The sequence below is a fragment of the Hippopotamus amphibius genome, chromosome 9, assembly GCF_030028045.1.
Source record: "Hippopotamus amphibius kiboko isolate mHipAmp2 chromosome 9, mHipAmp2.hap2, whole genome shotgun sequence".
Lineage (NCBI taxonomy): Eukaryota > Metazoa > Chordata > Mammalia > Artiodactyla > Hippopotamidae > Hippopotamus > Hippopotamus amphibius.
The window spans coordinates 98042625-98048973 of record NC_080194.1 but is presented as its reverse complement, the minus strand read 5'-3'; positions in this window follow the sequence as shown (position 1 = coordinate 98048973).

Here is a 6349-nt window from a genome sequence, read left to right as displayed (position 1 = left end):
TTCCCAGCCCTGTGTGTGTGTTTGTTTTACTGCAGCATCAACATAATATTAGTAATAATGCTGATGATTTTGCCTTTTTGTTTTCCGGGATCTGACTGTATCAAAAACTTTTGGACTCAAATGACCTCACATGAGTCATTTACCATGTGAAGTTCTGAAGGCCATTATTTAAATCAGCAGCAACATCCCTCTATCAGCTTAATAATCGTATCATTTTAACCATTCCTCCTGTGTCTTGTTTTCGAACAGTTTGTTACTTTGCCTGACACGTGGCCCCAATCTAGATGGAGTAAACTCGTCTGGGTCAGAGCAGTATTGAACGTAGTGGATTGTAATCACTGCAAATTACCTGCCTTACCGAGGCAGAGAACAGGCTGGATAACGAAAACATCATTTATGCCTGCTTCAGGGAAGTGTGTTCTGTGGCGTTAGCAATATTTCAAGCAAAAAGAGTGACCATATGGTCTGAAGGTCTGATTCATTGTCCAAAACATTGACGTTTCTGTTTTGCGTCAGACTTCCTGGCTCTGTCATCTGTCCCTTTATCCACCCCTGTTCCCCGATTCTCTGGCCCCTACTCGGCTGCAGGCTCCATGAAGGTAGGGACGCAATTGGCCCTGTCACCGTGTACCTCCTGCACCCAAGACAGTGCCTTGTACAGAGTAAACCATCAGTACTTGTTGGATGGATGAACAGTTCATCTTTCAGAGTGATGGAAAGTCACCTAAATATTTCAGCTTAAAAGTTTGTAGGACCCAGTTTTCACACTCCACCTGGGTAGGGGAGGTAATTGAGTTATTTCAGTTTGAAAAGCATTCTTACTGCCTGGGAAGAAGGAAGCATAGCAACAAGTAAACAGAACCTAGTGAATTATTAACAACTTAATTATGTCAATAAAACCTAACATAAGGACCCATTCTTAAGGTTATAATCACATCTAACCCTCTGCATCTTCCTTTTGTCATTAATGTCTTATCTCCACTGGGACCCACAGATCTCTTATTCTGTGTTTGCACCCAGCCAATCTTACCCTGTATTTAAAATTTTCAATTTCTTTTTTCCTCCTCAGATTTCTTAGCTTGAATTTAGCCAACTCCATTTCTATCCCTGATAATTACATTTCACTCACTTCACAAGCACTTGTTAAATGGTAAGTGTTATGTTCAAGTTGAACATTGAGCTTACTCGTCCTGGTATCCTGTGAAAATTTAATTAACCTGTTTCATCATTTAAAACCATAGTTTCCAGCTTTTTTTTCCCCACTGTGACCCACAATAGAGGAAATGAATGTATCAGATAATTCCTTGAATCTACCCGTTTAAAAGTAGTTTCTTGAATACCTACTAGGTGCATGCCACACACTGTGTCAGATGTGATACACAGCCAGGTGTCAGGCTAAGGCTTAGACAAGTTGGGTTGCAGGTTATGTACATTTCCCAACACGATAGCTATAAAGCTCTTTTTTTCTCATGGTATTCATTCATTCATTTATTGAAAAAGTTCTCACATACCTACTTTGTGTCAGGAAATATGCTACGTGCTAGGCAGATAATGGTAAATAAGACAGATGCAGGCTCCATCTCGTGGAGCTTACATTTTAGTGGGGAAAAAAGTCGCAGCAGAACACAAGTGAATGAAAGGGAATTTGCTATAATTTTTTTTTTTAATTGTGTGGAGCTCTTTCTAGTCTCCCTCCCCTTTCTGTTCCCTTCACTTCCTTGCTGTTCTTGAACACTTCGGTCCCAAAGCCACCAGGTAAGTCAAAGGAAGGTAGCATCTGTGTCTGGGGATAAGGGAGGACGTGGTGGCTTGGACCAGAGTGTCAGGCCAGAGCAAGAGGAGGAAGATGTCCATGCAGAGGAGAAACCTGGCTGGGGAGTGGCCCCGGTGGGTGAGGAGGCCGTCCACACAGGCAGGGGCAGCAGCAGCAATGGGAGATGGGTTGCACAGTGGGGTTGATGAAATAAGCCAGCATATGTAGGATGAGGAGTGCCAGGCTTCTCGCCGTCAGAGAAAGGAGCTGCAGATATGGAAAGAGAGAAAACTGGAGTGGACTCTATGGTATGAGGTTGAAATTAGAAATTGGTGTGACCTTAGGACTTCCTAGGTGGCACAGTGGTTAAGAATCCTCCTGCCAATGCAGGGGGAACACAGGTTCAATCACTAGTCCAGGAATTTCCCACATGCCACAGAGCAGCTAAGCCTGTGCACCAAAACTATTGAGCCTGTGCTCTAGAGCCTGAGTGCCACAACTACTGAGCCCATGTGCCGCAACTACTGAAGCCCATGTACCTAGACCCCGTGCTCCACAAGAGAAGCCACCACAATGAGAAGCCTGTGCATCACAATGAAGAGTAGCCCCCGCTCACCACAACTAGAGGAAGCTTGTGTGCCGCAACAAAGACCCAACGCAGCCAATAAATAAATAAATAAAATTTTTTTTCCTCTGCGATATTCATTCATTTACATTTTAGCCAGCAACAAGTATGCAAACACTAACAATTTATATCAGGGGCTATACAGCATATAACATTTAAAAAGTTAGATAAATCTTACATTTAATAATTTCACAATTAAAATGGCTTTCCTTGGCCATCATCACAAAGTCTGGAAATCACAAATGTTGGAGAGGGTGTGGAGAAAAGGGAACTCTCCTGCACTGTTGGTGGGAATGTAAGTTGGTACAGCCACTATGGAAAACAGTTTGGAGGTTCCTTAAAAAACTACAAATAGAACTACCATATGATCCAGTAATCCCACTGCTGGGCATATACCCAAAGAAAACCATAATCCCAAAAGAAACTTGCACCATAATGTTTATTGCAGCACTATTTACAATAGCCAGGACATGGAAGCAACCTAAATGCCCATCAACAAATGAATGGATACAGAAGATGTGGCATATATATACAATGGAATATTACTCAGCTATAAAAAGGGATGAGATGGAGCTATATGTAATGAGGTGGATAGAACTACAATCTGTCATACAGAGTGAAGTAAGTCAGAAAGAGAAGGACAAATATTGTATGCTAACTCACATATACGGAATTTAAAAATGGTACTGATGAACTCAGTGACAAGAATAAGGATGCAGATACAGAGAATGGACTGGAGAACTCGAGGTATGGGAGGGGGCGGGGGGTGAAGGGGAAACTGAGACGAAGCGAGAGAGTAGCACAGACATATATATACTACCAACTGTAAAATAGTCAGTGGGAAGTTGTTGTATAACAAAGGGAGTCCAACTCGAGGATGGAAGATGCCTTAGAGGACTGGGGCAGGGAGGGTGGGGGGGACTCGAGGCGGGGGAGTCAAGGAAGGGAGGGAATACGGGGATATGTTTATAAAAACAGATGATTGAACCTGATGGACCCCCAAAAAAATAAAAAAAATTTTAAAATTAAAAATTAAAAAAAATAAAATGGCTTTCTTTTATCCCCCCCAAGTAGTAAACCATATACCAAAGGAAAAAGAAAGAATTTATCTTCAATAGTGAAAGTGATAAATTTTTTTTAATTTATTTATTATTTTTTGGGGGGGTACCCAAGTTCAATTATCTGTTTTTATACACATATCCCCATATTCCCCCCGCCCTCAACTCCCCCCCCACCCTCCCTCGAGTCCCCCCCACCCTTCCCATCCCAGTCCTCTAAGGCATCTTCCATCCTCAAGTTGGACTCCCTTTGTTATACAACAACTTCCCACTGGCTATCTATTTAACAGTTGGTACTACATATATGTCTGTGCTACTCTCTCGCTTCGTCTCAGTTTCCCCTTCACCCCCTGCCCCCCCCAAACCTCGAGTTCTCCAGTCCATTCTCTGCATCTGCGTCCTTGTTCTTGTCACTGAGTTCATCAGTACCATTTTTAAATTCCGTATATGTGAGTTAGCATACAATATTTGTCTTTCTCTTTCTGAATTACTTCACTCTGTATGACAGACTCTAGGTCTATCCACCTCATTACATATAGCTCCATCTCATCCCTTTTTATAGCTGAGTAATATTCCATTGTATATATATGCCACATCTTCTTCATCCATTCATTTGTTGATGGGCATTTAGGTTGCTTCCATGTCCTGGCTATTGTAAATAGTGCTGCAACAAACATTATGGTGCAAGTTTCTTTTGGGATTATGGTTTTCTTTGGGTATATGCCCAGCAGTGGGATTACTGGATCATATGGTAGTTCTATTTGTAGTTTTTTAAGGAACCTCCAAATTGTTTTCCATAGTGGCTGTACCAACTTACATTCCCACCAACAGTGCAGGAGAGTTCCCTTTTCTCCACACCATCTCCAGCATTTGCTGTTTCCAGATTTTGTGATGATGGCCATTCTGATGGGTGTGAGGTGATACCTCACTGTGGCTTTGACGTGCATTTCTCTGATGATAAGTAATGTTGAGCATCTTTTCATGTGTCTGTTGGCCCTCTGCATGTCTTCTTTGGAGAAATGTCTATTTAGGGCTTCCACCCATTTGTGGATTGGGTTATCTGCTTTTTTGGTATTAAGCTGCATGAGCTGCTTGTATATTTTGGAGGTTAATCCTTTGTCGGTTGTTTCATAGGCAATTATTTTTTCCCATTCTGAGGGTTGCCTTTTAGTCTTGTTTATGGTTACTTTTGCTGTGCAAAAGCTTTTAAGTTTCATGAGGTCCCATTTGTTGATTCTTGATTTTATTTCCATGATTCTAGGAGGTGGGTCAAAAAGGATCTTGCTTTGATGGATGTCCTAGAGTGTTCTGCCTATGTTTTCCTCTAGGAGTTTAATAGTGTCTGGCCTTACATGTAGGTCTTTAATCCATTTTGAGTTTATTTTTGTGTATGGTGTTAGGAAGTGTTCTAATTTCATTCTTTTACATGTAGCTGTCCAATTTTCCCAGCACCACTTATTGAAGCTGTCTTTTTTTCATTGTATATTCGTGCCTCCTTTGTCAAAGATAAGGTGCCCATATGTGTTTGGGCTTACTTCTGAGTTCTATATTCTATTCCATTGATCATCCTTTCTATTTTTGTGCCAGTACCATACTGTCTTGATCACTATGGCTTTGTAGTATAGTTTGAAGTCAGGAATCCTGATTCCACCAACTCCATTTTTCCTTCTCAAGATTGCTTTGGCTATTCGGGGTCTTTTGCATTTCCATACAAATTGTAAGATTTCTTGCTCTAGTTCTGTGAAAAAATGCCATTGGTAATTTGATCAGGATTGTACTGAATCTGTAAATTGCTTTGGGTAGTACAGTCATTTTCACTATGTTGATTCTTCCAATCCAGGAACATGGTATGTCCCTCCATCTGTGTGTGTCATCTTTGATTTCTTTCATCAATGTCTTAAAGTTTTCTGCATACAGATCTTTTGCCTCCTTAGGCAGGTTTATTCCTAGGTATTTGATTCTTTTGGTTGCAATGGTGAATGGGAGAGTTTCCTTGATTTCTCTTTCTGCTCTTCCGTTGTTAGTGTATAGGAATGCAAGAGATTTCTGTGCATTAATTTTGTATCCTGCTACTTTGCTAAACTCATCAATGCATGCTAGCAGTTTTCTGGTAGAGTCTTTAGGGTTTTCTATATATAATATCATATCATCGGCAAAGAGTGACAATTTGACTTCTTCTTTTCCCATTTGGATTCCTTTGATTTCTTTTTCTTCTCTGATTGCTGTAGCTAAAACTTCCAAAACTACGTTGAATAATAATTGTGAGGGTGGACACGCTTGTCTTGTTCCTGTTCTTAGAGGGAATTCTTTCAGTTTTTCCCCATTTAGAATGATGTTGGCTTTTGGTTTCTCATATATGGCTTTTATTATTTTGAGGTAATTTCCTTCCATGCCCATTTTCTGGAGGGTTTTTATCATAAATGAATGTTGAACTTTGTCAAAAGCTTTTTCTGCATCAATTGAGATGATCATATGGTTTTTATTCTTCAATTTGTTGATTGATTTGATTTGCATATATTGAAGAATCCTTGCATCCCAGGGATAAACCCCACTTGATCACGGTGTATGATTTTTTTAATGTGCTGTTGGATTCTGTTAGCTAGTATTTTGTTGAGGATTTTTGCATCTATATTCATCAGTGATATTGGTCTGTAGTTTTCTTTTTTTGTGACATCTTTGCCTGGTTTTGGTACCAGGGTGATGGTGGCCTTGTAGAATGAGTTTGGGAGTGTTCTGCCTTCTGCAATATTTTGGAAGAGTTTGAGAAGGATAGGTGTTAGCTCTTCTCTAAATGTTTGATAGAATTCACCCATGAATCCATCTGGTCCTGGCCTTTTGTGTGTTGGGAGATTTTTAATCACTGCCTCAATTTCCGTACTTGTGATTGGTCTGTTCATAGTTTCTATTTCTTCC